This window comes from Podarcis filfolensis, assembly GCF_964270895.1.
Source record: "Podarcis filfolensis genome assembly, chromosome: 2".
Lineage (NCBI taxonomy): Eukaryota > Metazoa > Chordata > Lepidosauria > Squamata > Lacertidae > Podarcis > Podarcis filfolensis.
Window position 1 is genome coordinate 93,653,903 of NC_139605.1, and position 17,139 is coordinate 93,671,041.

The 17,139-nt window shown below is 44.2% G+C and overlaps 1 long non-coding RNA gene across 3 annotated transcripts in view; it reads left to right on the plus strand.

The window, feature by feature from the left end:
• LOC310755525 overlaps nt 1-17,139 on the plus strand; it is a 72,090-nt gene that overhangs the window by 12,069 nt on the left and 42,882 nt on the right. The window lies entirely within an intron of this gene.

A 17,139-nucleotide genomic window follows, 5' to 3' on the forward strand; every position in this document is an offset into this window, starting at 1 on the left:
TGAATAAGACCAGGCCCAAGACAGAACCCTGTGGCACCCCACTAGTCACTCTTCTCCAGGATGAAGCGGAACCATTGATGAGCACCCTTTGGGTTCGGTCAGTCAGCCAGTTACAAATCCACTGAGTGGTAGCATAGTCAAGACCGCATTTTACCAGCTTCTTTACAAGAATATCATGGGGCACCTTGTCAAATGCCTTGCTGAAATCAAGGTAGGCTACATCCACAGCGTTCCCTTCATCTACCAGGCTTGTAATTCTGTCAAAAAGCGAGATCAGGTTAGTCTGACATGACTTATTTTTCAGAAATCCATGCTGACTATTGGTGATCACAGCATTCCTTTCTAGGTGCTCACAGACTGTTTGCTTAATGATCTGCTCCAGAATCTTCCCTGGTATTGATGTCAGACTGACTGGGTGGTAATTATTTGGGTCCTCTCTTTTCCCCTTTTTGAAAATAGGGACAACATTTGCCCTCCTCCAGTCTGCCGGGACTTCGCCTGTTCTCCAGGAATTCTCAAAGATGACTGCCAGTGGTTCTGAGATCACATCTGCCAGTTCTTTTAATACTCTTGGATGCAGTTCATCTGGCCCTGGAGACTTGAATACATCTAAACTAGCCAAGTATTCTTGTACTGTCTCCTTAGTTATTCTGGGCTGTGTTTCCTCTGCTGAATCATTTGCTCCAAATTCTTCAGGTCAGGCATTGTTTTCTTTATCGGAGAAGACTGAGGCAAAGAAGGCATTGAGGAGTTCAGCCCTTTCTGTGTCCCCTGTTTGCATTTCACCATCTTCTCCTCTGAGTGACCCCACTGTTTCTTTGTTCTTCCTTTTGCTACAAACATACCCATAAAAGCCTTTTTTGTTGCTTTTAACCTCTCTAGCAAGCCTAAGTTCATTCTGTGCTTTAGCTTTTCTGACTTTGTGTCTACACGTGCTGGCTATTTGTTTGAATTCCTCTTTGGTGGTTTCCCCCCTTTTCCATTTTTTGTACACATCCTTTTTTAATCTTAACTCAGTTAAAAGTTCTTTAGATAGCCACCCTGGCTTCTTTAGGCACCTTCCATGTTTCCGTCTCATTGGTATTGCCTGAAGTTGTGCTTTTACTATCTCCCTCTTAACAAACTCCCAGCCATCATGAACTCCCTTTCCTTTTAGTATTACTGTCCATGGCATCTCACCCAGCACTTCCCTAAGTTTTATGAAGTCGGCTTTCTTAAAGTCAAGAAATTGAGTCCTAGTATGCTTGGCTGCTCCTTTCCGCTGTATAGTAAACTTCAGAAGAGCATGATCTCTCGTGCCTAATGATCCTTCCACTTCTAGCCCCACTAACCAGGTCATCAACATTGGTTAGGACCAGATCTAAAATGGCTGTTCCTCTTGTTGCTTCTCCCACTTTCTGGACAATGAAGTTGTCTGCAAGGCCAGTGAGGAATCTGTTTGACCTTATGCTCTTGGCTGAGTTTGACATCCAACAAATATCCGGGTAATTGAAGTCCCCCATTACTACTATCTCCCTTCCTTTTGCATGCTTGGCCATCTGTTCCAGGAAGGCATCATCTATGTCCTCCCTTTGGCTTGGGGATCTATAGTAAACTTCCACAACGAGGTCACTGTTATTCTTCTCTCCCTTAATTTTGACCCAAATGCTCTCACTTTGGCTTTGAGGTTCTAAATCTTGGATCTCTTCACAGGTATACACATCCCTAACTGTTACACCACACTGGCTCTCTATTATCTCCTGGGTCATTTCTCCCTCTATATCTCCCCTTTAATTTACTGGGTTCTTTTTGTTGTTGTTGTCACTCTCCCTCCCCTCTTAAGTCCCAAGACTGGGAGAAGTCCACTGCAGAGCAAAACGGCTGAGAGATGTGGAAGTATGTGTGCATGGAAGGGGTTACACCCCACCTGTCACTTCTTTCCTATTAGACGCGGGTGGCGCTGTGGGTTAAACCACAGAGCCTAGGACTTGCCGATCAGAAGGTCGGTGGTTCGAATCCCCGCAACAGGGTGAGCTCCCGTTGCTTGGTCCCTGCTCCTGCCAACCTAGCAGTTCAAAAGCACGTCAAAGTGCAAGTAGATAAATAGGTACCGCTCCGGTGGGAAGGTAAACGGTGTTTTCGTTTGCTGCTCTGGTTCGCCAGAAGCGGCTTAGCCATGCTGGCCACATGACCTGGAAGCTGTACGCTGGCTCCCTCGGCCAATAAAGCGAGATGAGCACTGCAACCCCGAAGTTGGTCACGACTGGACCTAATGGTATACCTTTACCCTTTACCTTTACCCTGCATTTATACAAATCTTCAGACATGCATATGTGTTTAATTCATATTTGTATGGGGGGGAGTGTAGTTTCACTCTAAGTCCCCCTTTTCACATTTGGCTGTAGGAGAATGCATGACTCATTGCTGGATAGCAACGGACCTGGCTTTTTCTTAATGTTGTATATTAGGAACTGAATGATTTACCAGATGCACTCTGCATGAGAAATTGGGGGCAAGGTGGACTTCTCCTTGTCCTCCAGTCCTGGAACATTTGGCACTGATGTATCTTGATGCTTCTTATACTCTGTTTGTGACTCACAATGATTCAGTTTTATTATAGGCTAAAATCCTTTCTTTTGCAAGCCGGCAGATAACTCATGAAAGAGGTACAAATCTTTGTGAAATTGATCTTGATTGGTTATGCACAGACTTCTTCCTGGCCGTTGGCCCTTCTCCTTCCTTGCCTTTGTTGGGAGCTTTACTTCTTTCCATATTGTCACGAACTGGCATGAGAGCATGAGGCTGCGGATGGAGAAGGAGAGGTTGGTGTAGGAAGTATTCATGGGACAATGGAGGGTGGTGAGGGGATGGAGGTCAATACACAGGAACCAGAGCAGCAGGACCCATGCTTTAGGACAGGGGTCAGCAAACTTTTTCAGCAGGGGGCCAGTCCATTGTTCCTCAGACCTTGTGGGGGGCCAGGCTATATTTTTTTGGGGGGGGGAGAACGAATTCCTATTGCCCACAAATAACCCAGAGATGCATTGTAAATAAAAGCACACATTCTACTCATGTAAAAACACGCTGATTCCTGGACTGTCTGCGGGCCAGATTGAGAAGGCGATTGGGCCGGATCCAGTCCCCGGGCCTTAGTTTGCGTACCCATGCTCTAGGAGGCTGAGGCTGTTTTCTTATGAGTGAACTTACTGCCTAGTAAATGCTACTACTCTTCTATCCCAACTTGAGTTCCTCCCATCTTCCCCTTCCCCCGCTACAATCCATCTAATTTATCAGAATACACACAGAGAGACATATTTTGCATAGATTAAGAAAAATATATACCGGTATATAAATCCAGCCTACGATCATGGGATTAAGAAACGTGTCTATGGGAAAATATGGAGGAATGCATGATAGCAATAAAACAAACATGAAATGAAATGATGTGCTAGTTTGGGCACAACCTTAAGACACTGGTTATTCCTCCCTCCTGTAGCAGATGATCTCTTTTACCCTCTGTGGTTTCCTGTCCTGCAAAGATGTTTGACTGCACCCATTTGAATGGGTGGCTCGAGCTCTATCCAGATTCTGGATCTCACCCCAAAAGGGGGTAGAATCAGCGCACCACCTGTTACCCACTCCTCCTCCTTTGCTCCTAAGAGATTGAGCTAATGAGATAGCAGGTTGCACAACCTAGTCCTGCAATTTCAGGTTAGTAACGCAACCTGTTAGAATGGTAGCCATTCCAGGTCCACAGTGTGGATTGGGGTTGTTGTTGTTGTTTAGTTGTTTAGTTATGTCCGACTCTTCGTGACCCCATGGACCAGAGCACACCAGGCATTCCTGTCTTCCACTGCCTGTTGTCTTTGTCCATGGGGTTTTCTTGGTGTGGCTTGCCGGTTCCTGCTCCAGTGGACTGGGGTACATACATGTAACTTCACAGGCAAGCAGAAGCCACTGCCTGCCTCCCAGAGTTGCTCTCTCTTGGAAATCACACTGATGCAGCCTGGTTCGGGGTGGGGTGGGGGATAGGAGCACTTTAAATCTGAGTAAAGGAGGTTCTGGCAGTTATGATTGAAATGCAATATAAGCTGGGGTGTGCACATCCACAACTGCTCCCAAAGGCTGACCAGCCAATCGGCGCAGCTCTCTGATATCAACTTTGATATTTTATCTGCCCGCAATTTTCCAGCACTGAGGACAGGCATTTGTATGTTATGTATGTGACTGGGAAAATTGGGAAAGTGGGTGAAATCTTCCTGAGATAACGCTGGAATGTGATGCTTTTGCATTTCATCCAAGCCCATCCCTGCTGTGCTTGCATAATGTTGCTTCAGGGAAGGAGTGATCTGTCTCCAAGTATATTTTAGGTGGAGGGGCTTGTCTCTGGAAGCTGTGAAGTGATGCTCAAAGAGTGCCCTTTCCTCCCCTCTGATTAATCACCATAGCCAGATCCTAGCCATCTTGGCTTTCCCATCCCGCCTCTCTGCTTAGACATTGAACATTGCATTTTTCCAAGGCTGGGCAGTTTTCCGTCCTGATGTTTTTGATGAATCTGATCCGCAATAGTATGCCACCGGCTAACCTGTTCATGTGCCATTGCCGTTGCCATGGCGACCCCCTCCCACCTGCCACAACAACTTTTCCAGTAAAACCCCTGCAGAAATCTGGGCTTCCCGACAGACCCGCCCCCTGGCTGCATACTGGATGGTGGTGATGGGGGAGAGGAAGAGGATTTGTTGTTTGCTGCCTTAACCCTTTGCAGGCTGAGGTAAAGAAATGAGGTGGTTTGATCAGCTTGTGGGTGTTTAGATGATAATCCAGGAATACCAGCACTGAGCATTCATCTGGTTAAGGGAAGAAATACAGTCCCCTCAGCTGCCTTTGATTCCAGGTTTGGGATAGCCACCTTCAAGCCTCTCAGGCCTGTTTTAATCAGTTCCATTTTCCTGGCTCACCACCCACAGTTTTCTGGTTTGCAAAAATTAAGAATGGTGCAGATGAGTATAAATGCAAATATAAAAGTTTAGGTAAATTGGTAAACATCCAGTGTGGTTGTTGACTTCTCGGGAACAGAACAAACAAACTGCATTCTGCAGAGAACATTTCCCCAGTAAAAAGAAATGAATAGCAAGTGTTTCAGGAGACAAAACCTCCTTCAATAATTTTCTTTCCAGTTCAAAGGCCTGGTGGACAATGGACCAATCATACCGCCATTATAAAGTTTCAGGGTCAGGAGGATGAGCTGATTTCTGTCTTTACTACAGCAGCCCAGTTCTGTATCGTAGCTAGTAGTCTTAGATATGCCAAACCATATCTAAATTTAGCAAAAGGAATGACGTACAAGTGACAAATAAGGCTGCTTGTGGTAGGGGAAAGCTTTTGATCCAGTTGTATACACTGCAATATTTCCCTTGAAGGAAACCAGTACACCAAGTGAATGGGGATGTTGTGGTGGGAGGAACGGTGCCAAAAGACGGAAGCATCTCCAGCTGCTGTTGACGTTCTTTCTCCAAAGCCTGCCTCTTGCTGTGTCTTGTCCGGTCCAAGGGACCAGTCAGAGGCAGGAGAAGGAGCTGAAGTCCCCAAGTGGGATCATGCCCATACGGTTCTGTGTTTACTTCCATGTGGCATCAGCAGTTGACGCAACCTGCCAGCCTCTGAAAAACTGATATTCTTGTTTGGTATGGATTTGCCAAGTACAGATGTCAAAAGGCTGGTGCTGTGTCAGGGAAATCACTATACGTTATGTGACAAGGATGTAAATCTAGGCAGGTAGCTTGGTTCAGCATTAAGAGAAGGGGTTGACAGTCCCCAGCTCTGTTTTGGGAAAGAGGGGTAGTATGTTGGTAGAAAAAGAGGGGGAGGATTTCTGGAGGGAACTATTGGGAGTGTCCATGGACCACTGGTACCAAACTATGTGGGAAACCATCCTAGTAGAAAAACTATCATGGGGACAAACAAAGGAGGATGCTTTCACCCCAGTGTGGATCCCCTTTATTACATATGCAGGCCAACAAGACAATAACCGCTCCCTGCCCCCCGCCAACATATAAATCAATATGGCTAACTTAACCCAGCAACAACAACACCTTTCACACATACAATCAAAACACACTGCAACAAATCAACCACAACCAACCATGTCCTGGGCCCTCTGATCTCTCACTCCACACCTAGCCACACTGACAAAAAACTCCACTCATATACTCTGTAAAGAACAATAGTTTACTGCAGGGGTCAGCAAACGTTTTCAACATGGGGCCAGTCCACTGTTCCTCAGACCTTGTGGGGGGCTGGACTATATATTTTTTTGGGGGGGGGGAATGAACAAATTCCTATGCCCCACAAATAACCCAGAGATGCATTTTAAATAAAAGCACACATTCTACTCATGTAAAAACACGCTGATTCCCGGACCATCCGTGGGCCAGATTTAGAAGGCGATTGGGCTGGATCCGGCCCTTGGGCCTTAGTTTGCCTACCCATGGTTTACTGCCTCCTTCCCCCCTTTTCCCATACCCTTTCTTTATTTTCTCCCCCTCTCTCTTCCTGCTTCTCTTTCCCCCGCAACCCCACATTGCCTACAACAAAAATGTCTCAAACTGACCTGTGTGAAAGATTCTGTGATTTGAAAACAGAGGGGAAACATACAGGGGGAGGATTTGGTAGGCAGGGTTGCCCTGGGATCTGTCACAGTGAGCTGTTCCAGTTCATTTGCTCCAGAGAGACCGCTTACCAAAGCAAGCAAAAAAAGAGCCGCAGTCTTCCAAATCCCAGGGCCCCCCCCCATGCTCTGGACTCCCACCTTCTCTTGTGCAATGTCCCTATAGTGCAACATCCCCGCCTTCCTCTTCCACCTAGAGCCAATGATGGTCAGAGATGTAAAGTGCTTTAATTGTTTTCTCTGCGGCCCTGGGATGAATAATTGAGAGGCCTTTGAGGAGAATTAATTAAAGCTGTTATTGACAGTAAATGGCTTTTCCTAAGATGATGGAATAAATTACTGAGCTTGTGGGGGAGGGAGAGAAGCTCTATTATGTGAGCTTCTCAGGCCCATGAAATGGTAGTGGGATGGCCTAGCACATGCAGGGCCTTTAAGGAAGGACAGTTGCATCCTGCTCCTTGTGTGCTGGTCAGCCCCAGAATTCAAAAGAAATGCCTCACAGTGAGAACAACAGGGACAACTTGGGACACTTGAGTGTTCAGCTAGGAACAGTTGTTGCAAAATGAAATATACTCAGAGTCGAGAATGGATTTTATGCTCTTTATTCAGCTCAAAGAGGTGAAGAGGAATGGAAGTTCCCCCAGAATGTCTGCCTTATATACATTATTTACACAATGGGCCCCATGTGATTGGCTAATTCTGGGATTCTCCTGTAGGCCAATCAGGTTGTGGATTCCCTTCTACCTGGAGCTGGATTGGGTGGCTCCTGTGCACCAATCAGACAGCTGCACTCTGCATCCTATTGTTCTAGGACTAATCAGACTGCTGCCTTTTGGATCCTATTCAACTCAGTACATAACACAAAACTAGCCAGAAAATGTAAGGGATGGGGCAGTACAAAAGAACCACACAGCTTTTGGGCCCCGTTCACTCCAGAGACCTTTAGACATTGAGGCAATGTCCTTGAAAGCAATGTGTTTATTTCTTCACTGAAACTAAGTGCTGCAGAACACAGTAAGTCACAGTGCGCTATGGCCAATCTCACTGGGTGCAAAGCATCTCTTTGGTTCACTAATGTTTTGGTCTATCAGTGTTTCTATTTTGCCACTTTGGGCATGATTTGAATTGCTCTCTTCAAGTCCCTGCCTGGATTATCTGTTGCAGGTGTCTGAGGCATTTGGTCCACACGATTTTCAAGGCCTTTCTGTGGTAGTGGCCCAAGGGCCACAGTAAATGTGATAATGTGTACCCCTGTAAATCCTTGAGTGTGCTTCTAATATAGAAGTTATGGTAGCCTGTTACTTTATGAAACTGATGTTTTTGCAAGTTGACGCCCCCCATTGGGGCAGAAATACAGCTAATATGTGAATCGCAAAGATATAGCTCAAAGCTAGAACATAAGTCGCTACATGGTGCAAATGGCTACACGTAACACAGGTTCCCAACATGCACACTAACACAATGTAACAGAACACAGTGGGAATCAGAACTTAATCAGCAGAAATTGCTAATGCTTATTGCGCATGTGTATTAAACATGAAATGAGGTAATGATGTATATGATTGGTGAAAATTGAAATGCTTTCTTTGAAACTTTATAAATACCACTGCCTGGACCACCGGGCAGGGTTGCAGTTTTGCGGAACGATCTGACTGTAACCTATTGCTTTGCAACAAGCAACGTTGGACTCCTGACTCCTCACATTTCTGAGTTTTATTGGCATAAACTCAGGAGATGAGCCATTTTGGCTTACAACAGTTCTGTAGTTTTATGCATTGTTTTAGGCCAGCTGACATGCTGGTGATGATTTATAAACCTCCTGGCATAAATAAATCCAGGACTACAAACTGATCCCATCCTTATAGAACAGGAGCTTCTAGAGTATAATGCACCATCTCTGTCAACTCCCTGTCTCCTGATAGCTCACTAAGAACTTGAGGTTTGGAATTGATATTGGCAAGCATTTCACTTTTATACTCTCTAAAAGTAGACATGTGTTTCTGTGTGAGTCCCTGTTCTGGAGATGCTTCCTGACTGGCAGGAGGCAGGCCCACAGGTATAACTCATAGAGAGGCACAACAGACAATCTCTGCATCTCTACATCAGGTAAGATTGGTACAGTCAATCCTATTCAGAGTATAGAGGGGGCAGAATTATTTTTCTCAAAGGGAAGAGAACTGGAAATTTGTGTGGGCAGTGAAAAATTCTAAGGCAGCGACTGCAGACTGAGCAGGTAACAGTGTGGCAGAATGGAAACGTGCGTATTATGCACTTTAATTGAGGAAGTCCTCGATATCAGGTAGCTCAAATAGCCAAGTAGCTAGTCTTAGAACCTGTTGGGAATTATTTTCTGAGGTAAAGTCTAATACTGGGCTCCCCCCCCCCCACCGGCAGTTCTTGAGCTACTGTTATGCTCATTTCTTTCCCACACACCAGCAGAAAATGGGGTTTTTCTCCTGTTCCACAGGTTTGCCAAGAAAGGCTTGTGCTTCTCAGTAGAGTACAACAGACAGCGCTTGTTACGGAGCCTGAAGCCTAGTGCTTCTTGCCAGTGGTCTGGCTGTTCCACTTGATCGATGAAAGCAGCTTTTCTGAGAAACAAACATGAGAGCTTCTCAAGGGGCATTATTACAGCATGGTCACGTCCCCTTCACTCCTTACGCCCCTGTTCTTGGCTTTTGCTAGATAACAAATGCCTTTAAAATGCTTTGTGCTACACAGTGATACCAGAGGTCTTCAACTGGTTTAATTGGAAATAATGTCACTGAAGAAACCTATACAGTGGTACCTCGGGTTAAGTACTTAATTCGTTCCGGAGGTCCATTCTTTTTTTTTTTTTTTTTTTTTTTTAAATATTTTTTATTGCTTTTTTTCCAGAATCTGAATCCATCATCAATAACACAACAAAAGCAGTTTTACAGGAAAAAAAGAGATTAAACAAGAAAAAATTCATCTTTCAACATCTTTTTCCATCATCCACTGGACTTCCCCATCCCCTCCATCCCTGCATTCTTTATAATAAATGTAAACAGCAAATTAGTACCTTGTTTCCTGTGTTTTTGTATTTTCGTCTAGTTATTCACTCTGAAATTAAAACTTTCTCAATCATTAACTTTGTTTCTATCGTCTCCGAATTTCAATACTGAAGCCTATTTACCTCAAACCTTAGCAAATTTTTAACATTCATATATCTTATAATGTTTTTGTAAATAGTCCTTAAATTTTTTCCAGTCCTCTTCCACAGCCTCTTCTCCCAGGTCTCGGATTCTGCCAGTCATTTCGGCTAGTTGCATATAGTCCATCAGTTGTGTGTGCCATTCTTCCAGTGTGGGTAGCTCCTGTGCCTTCCAGTATTTAGCTATGAGAATTCTTGCTGCGGTCGTTGCATATAAAAAGAAGGTTCTGTCTTTCTTGGGTATCCTCTGGCCCACAATGCCCAAGAGGAAGGCCTCTGGTTTCTTATGAAAGGTATACTTAAATACCTTTTTCAACTCGTTATAAATCAATTCCCAGAAGGCCTTCACCCTCGGGCATGTCCACCAGAGGTGGTAAAAGGTTCCTTCAGCCTCCTTACATTTCCAACATTTATTATCAGACAAATGATATATCTTTGCAAGTTTGACTGGGGTCATGTACCACCTGTACATCATTTTCATAATATTTTCCTTTAAGGCACTACATGCCGTAAATTTCAAACCGGTGGTCCATAACCTTTCCCAGTCCTCAAACATAATGTTGTATCCAATATCTTGAGCCCATTTTATCATGGCTGATTTGACTGTCTCATCTTGAGTATTCCATTTAAGCAACAAGTTGTACATTCTTGAAAGCACTTTCGTCTTAGGTTCAAGCAATTCTAGTTCTAATTTTGATTTTTCCACCTGGAAACCAATTTTTTTATCTTTTTTAAAAATCTCTAAAATTTGGGCATAATGAAACCAGTCTCGCACCTTCCCTTTCAATTTTTCGAAGCTCTGCAACTTCCAAGTGTCACCCACTCTTTCTATTATTTCACAGTATTTTGCCCAGCCACCCCCCATATTAAGTATTTTTATGGCTTTAGCCTCCATCGGTGATAACCACCTCGGAGTCTTATTTTCGAATAAGTCTTTGTATTTAGTCCAGACAGAAAACAGAGATTTCCTTACAATATGGTTTTTAAACAACTTATGAGACTTTACCTTGTCGTACCACAAATATGCATGCCACCCAAAAGCATTATTGAACCCTTCCAGATCTAGGACATCAGTGTTTTCTAGCAAAAACCAATCTTTCAGCCAGCAGAGGGATGCAGCTTCATAGTACAACCTTAAGTCCGGCAGGGCAAAACCCCCTCTTTCCTTTGCATCTGTTAATATTTTAAATTTTATTCGGGGCTTTTTGCCCTGCCAGACAAACTTCATAATGTCCCTCTGCCACTTTCCAAAACATTCCACTCTGTCCACGATCTGTAGGGTCTGAAACAGAAACAGCATTTTTGGCAATACATTCATCTTTACTGCTGCAATTCTTCCCAACAAGGAAAGTTTCAATCTTGACCAGATTTCTAGATCCTTTTTGATTTCAGACCAACATTTTTCATAGTTGTCTTTAAACAGATTCAAATTTTTCCCAGTCAAGTTAACCCCCAGGTATTTCACTTTATTAACAACATTTAGTTCTGTTTCCCTCTGAAACCCATCTATTTCTAAAGATGTCAAGTTTTTTGCCAAGACCTTAGTTTTTTGTTTGTTTAACTTAAATCCCGCCACCCGACCAAACTCAGAAATTAGTTCCAATACTCTTTTTGTACTGGACACCGGCTCCTGTAATGTCAAAACCAAGTCATCTGCAAAGGCCTTCAGTTTATATTGTTTTCCTCCGACCTGTATTCCTTCCACCCGCTGATCCTTCCTAATCAAATTTAGCAAAACCTCCAGGACAGAAATAAATAGCAAGGGTGATAGGGGGCACCCCTGTCGTGTTCCCTTTTCAATTTTAAACTCTTCTGTCACCACATTGTTTACTATCAATTTAGCCTTTTGTTCTGAATATATTGTATCTATACCATTTTGAAACGCCCTTCCCACTCCCATCCCTTCCAAATTCTTCTTCATAAATTTCCAAGATATATTGTCAAAGGCCTTCTCCGCGTCCACAAATATCAATACTGCTTTCGTATTCAAATTTGTCTGTAGAAGTTCCAGAACATCGACGATGTTCCTAGTATTGTCTGACAGATGCCTACCAGGGAGAAAGCCTGCTTGGTCTTTATGAATAACTCCATTTAAAACTTTTTTCAATCTATTTGCCAAAATGTCAGCAAAAATCTTGTAATCCACATTTAGGAGTGAGATGGGACGGTAATTCTTAAGTTGAGTCTTTTCAGATTCCAGTTTTGGTATCAAAGTGATGAATGTCTCTTTCCACGATTCTGGTGCCCCCTTCCCTTCCATGATTTGGTTGCATACCTCCATCAATGGCTGGGTCAGGTATTCCTTTAATGTCTTATAGTATTTGGAGGTAAGTCCATCTGGGCCCGGAGATTTGCCTAGTTGCATATGCTGAATGGCATTTTCGATTTCCTGTTGGGTTATTTTATAATTCAGGTCAGTTTGTTTATCTTGTGTTAATTTTTGTAGGCCATAGCTTTTTAAAAAATTATTTATTTCAGTCTCCACTTGGGGTCCTTGGGAAAACAATTTTTTAAAATATCTCTGGAAACACTTTCTAATTTCCTCTGGTTTCTGAATACATTCTCCTTCAACCTCTAGATTGGTAACAAAGTTCAGTTTTTGTCTCTTTTTCAGCTGCCATGAAAGCAGCTTCCCACATTTATTTGCGGATTCAAATGATCTTTGTTTCATCTGTTTAATTTTCCATTCAACTTCTTGGTTTATCAATTTAGCATATTGTGCTTGATGGAATTTTATTTCTCTCAAAACTTCTTTTGATTTTGGATTTAGTCTCAACTTTTTCTCTCCGTCTTTTATCCTTTCCAAAATCTTGTCCTTTTTACCATTCCAGAGTTTTTTCTTAATAGAATTCTGCTGTATCAGAAACCCTCTCATGACAGCTTTACTTGCGTCCCAGATTGTTTTTTTTTCCACCGACGTGTTCAAATTCAATTCGAAGTAGTCTTTCATCGTCTTTTGGGCCTTCTTCACTATCTCCTGGTCTCTAAACAATGCGTCATTCATTCTCCATCTGAAGGATCCAGCTGGTGTAAGTCTCAAGTCCATTTTCAAGGGGTTATGGTCGGAGCAAGTTTTAGGGCAGATCTCTACTTTTTTGGTCTTAGGTGCCAGTCCTCCAGATATCCAGATTTGGTCGATTCTTGTCCAGGATAGGTGGGCTTCAGAAAAGAATGTTCCCTCTCTACCTAAGGGGTTCTTTGTCCTCCAAATGTCAATCAAATCCATATTGTCTGTGAGTTCAAAAAAGGTCTTTGGTAGTCTGCCATCTTTAGTCACATTTTGGTTTTGTGACTTATCCATGTGTGTGGAGACAACCCCATTCATATCTCCCATCAGAATGATGTTGTTATAGTCCATGTGGTCCAGCATTGTCTCATGCAGCTTCCCATAAAATTCAGATTTCCCCTCATTTGGTGCATAAATTCCAATTATCAAAAATTTTTGTCCTTGTGATTGTATCTCAATCGCCAAAATTCTTCCTTGTTCATCTTTAAACACAAATTTTGGTGCTAGGCTCTCCTTTGCATATATCACGACTCCCCTTTTCTTTTCTTTAGCTGATGAAATAAATTCTTGGCCTAGTCGCTTGTTTATTAGCACTCTTCTGTGGAGCCTAGTCACGTGGGTTTCCTGGAGACAAATGACGTCTAGTTGTTCTTTCCTCAAAATATGGAAAATCCTTTTCCTTTTTTCAGGGGAATTTGCACCATGAATATTCCAACTAAAAAGCTGCAGAGACATCCTGGATCCACTTGTTAGCCAGTGGGATTGTTCCGGAGGTCCATTCTTAACCTGAAACTGTTCTTAACCTGAAGCACCACTTTAGCTAATGGGACCTCCTGCTGTTGCCGCGCCGCCGGAGCACGATTTCTGTTCTCATCCTGAAGCAAAGTTCTTAACCTGAGGTACTATTTCTGGGTTAGCGGAGTCTGTAACCTGAAGCGTATGTAACCTGAAGCGTATGTAACCTGAGGTACCACTGTATACTGCTCTATATACTCTCAGCACTCTATATACTCTCAGCAGCTTAGCAACAAACTAAAAAATCAAAGCGGTTTTGAAACGTTCAAATCGACACTTTGCATGTCATGGTCCGTTTAGTTCTCAGCTCGCTCACAGAGTTGTCATGGAAGGAACTGAACTTCTGCATCTTCTGATCTAGTCAGGACAGGGACTGTGTGCGCATTGAAAGCACATTCCTTCCCTCAGGGAATCCTGGGAACCAGAGCTCACCCCTCACGGAGCAACAATTCCCGGTGCCCTTAGCAAACTACAGTTCCCAAGGTTCTCTGCAGGAGTGGGGTGGGGAGTCTTGTGCTTTTTATGTTCTCTGTGTACACAGATAGCTGTTTTCTTAGGAAGCTCCAGGCTTGAGATGGGCCTGCCCCTTCCACACAGCAGCCATCCCTGTAGGAAAGACGCAAGGAACCCAGATTGTCCCCCGATCTTCTCGTCCCACTTGAACGTCTCACCGGCCTCAGAAGCTTCTCCCATTCTCCCCGGTGCTGTTCGGAGGCCCAGGCTTGGAATGTGAGGGGAACGGCCACACATCTCTACCGAGCCCAGACAAGGATTTCCTTTCTTGCTGGTCAGGCTGTTTGTCTTGTTCTTTTGCCAGCCATTAATGAGCTCTGACAGGCCCAGCCATCGGTTTCCTATAAATCAGCCTGGTGTTAATGGGTAGGGAGCACAGCCTACAAAGCCCCTTGCTGGTAATTGCTTTGAAAATGAAGCAGCTGAGTCAGGAGGCTGAACCCCTAAGAGAAAACACCCATGGAAAGGGGTTTTCTGTTCTATGGGGGCCACCTGGCTACGGGGGAGTGTGGGTCCTGTGGAGGCAACAGACAAAGAAGGGTGGGGGGGCGAGTTCGATTCTTACCCCCACAAAGTTCATTGCGCCATTTCTGCTTTTTAGCTTTCATTGAGTGCCAGCAGGGCGCATGGTGCGCAGTGATGCTGAAAAAAAGGGAGGGCATTTCTCTAGAATGTGGTAGTCGAGAGATCCGCTCTCGCACCTCACACGCGAAGTTGTAATCCTACAGTAAGCCTGGCCTAGGCCAAGCATTTAGGCTCCGAAAGCCAAACAAAAGCTGCGGGAGAGCAGCTGGCAGCAGCCACGGCTACATTAAATCTACATCATCCCCAAGGCAAGTCACCACGAGTTGATCCCGCGAGGCCAATCCTCGGAGCCAGCATCTGGTAAAGAGGAGGGGGAGCTGTCTTTTCCTGGAAATGGGTCTACAGGGATCATGCCAAACCTCCTAGATTCCAGTAAGGGCAAATAAGTGAAGTGACTTTTTTTTCCTTTCCGAAAGGCGACATGCTTCAAATCCATCTCAGCTACACGTTCACATCAGCCCCATTTTGAGCACATTCCTCTTCCACCATCCTTTACTTTGCCCCACTCTTTAGCCTAGTCTCTCTGTCAAGAGATAGTAACAGGTAGGTAGCCGCGTTGGTCTGCCATAGTTGAAACAAAATAAAAAAATCCTTCCAGTAGCACCTTAGAGACCTGCTAAGTTAGTTATTTGTATGAGCTTTCATGTGCATGCACACTTCTTCAGATACACTGAAACAGAAGTCACCAGGCCCTTATATATAGTGAGAGGGTGGGGAGGGGTATAACTCAGAAGGGTGGTGGGAATGGGTGGTTGGCAGATAGCTGTGATGAGCCTGTTGACGACTCTTAACGACTGCAATAGGTCTTACAGGAAAAAGCAAGGGGTGAGAAGGTGAAAAATGGCTTTGTCATGTATAATGAGATAAGAATCCAGCACACTTCTTCAGATACACTGAAACAGAAGTTGCCAGATCCTTCTATATAGTGAGAAGGTGGGGAGGGGTATTACTCAGAAGGGTGGTGGGAATGGGTGATTGGCTGATAGGTGTGGTAAACCTGACTGTTTACGACTGTTAACGACTGCAATTGGTCTTACAGGAAAAAGCAAGGGGTGAGATGGCTAAAAATAGCTTTATCATGTATAATGAGATAAGAATCCAATGTCTCTATTCAGAGCAGGTCTCTCCATGGTTTTAACTTACTTTTAACTTGCAATTGGTCTTACTTTTACTTTTTAAGTTAAAACCATGGAGAGACCTTTTGTCAAGAGATAGTGTAGGTAACAATGGGCAGCGTTGGGATCTTATGGCGTTCAAACCAGCAATCTCTGGATCTAGTGCCCTGATGATGGTGAGGTAATCAAGACTGTGCAGTGAGGGGAAAATAAAGAGTGCTGCTCTTGGATGCCCTAGGATGGATCCTCCTCTTTCCAATCCAGATAGCTCCCATGGTTATCCCTGCACCGTGCTTAAACATTTCCAGGCCAGGCTTTGCTTCTTGCCCAAGGAATTTACTTAGCATCACAGAATTGTAGAGTTGGAAGGGACCACAAGGGTTGTCTAGTGACCCCCTGCAATGCAGGAATCTTTTGCCCAATTTGGGGCTTGAACCCCCAACCCTTATATTAAGAGTTTCATGCTGTGTTGACTAACACAGTTCACTTGCCTGGTATATTCCCAGCTCCCTTGGATGAGCTTTCTGGCTCCTCCTGGCTTTTGCTGCCATTTTTTCCATGGTACTGATCACCATTTCAAGGCTGCATTCCCAGTTCCACAGCTCCGTTTTTTCAATTCCTCTTCCTTCCACCTTGGCTGCCCCGCAGCTTTGCCCTAGCTCAGCTCTCTCTTCTTTTGGAACTGACATCTCCATTCCTCTGACAGCAGGAGATGCTTCCCTACAGAGAGCTGCCGGCATTGTCTGATTGTTTATTTTGGTTATTAAAACATTGATATCCCTCTGTCTCATTAAAAAATATATCACAGAGGTTTACAACAATTCAAAAACATGAAACAATAACATAATAAAAAGTTAAAAGCAAGTTAAAAGCAAAAAGAAATTAAAAACAAACATGAATAGACAGTCTTAATTGACTGCATAGGTCTGGCGGAACAGAATAGTTCAGCAGACGATTAAAAGTTGGCACAGAAGGCACTTCCTGCATTGTTGCTCTTCCTCTACCAGTGAGGTCCAGTTTGTCTTCTGAGGACTCCATGCTACCAGCTCAAGACGAGGCAGCACACAACATACCGTATTTTTCGCTCCATAGGGTGTACCTGACCATAGGGCGCACCTAGTTTTCAGAGGGGGAAATCAAGGAAAAAATATGAACCCCCCTCCCCCGCTCTGGGAGCAGCGGACAGGCTGCAGGCAGCCTGTGCGCTTCTCACAGACCTTTTCCTTCTTTTGCGGGAGGTGGGGGAATTCCCCCATCTCCCGCAAAAGCCCGCAGAAGCCGCACACTCTTTAAAGGGTGCGTG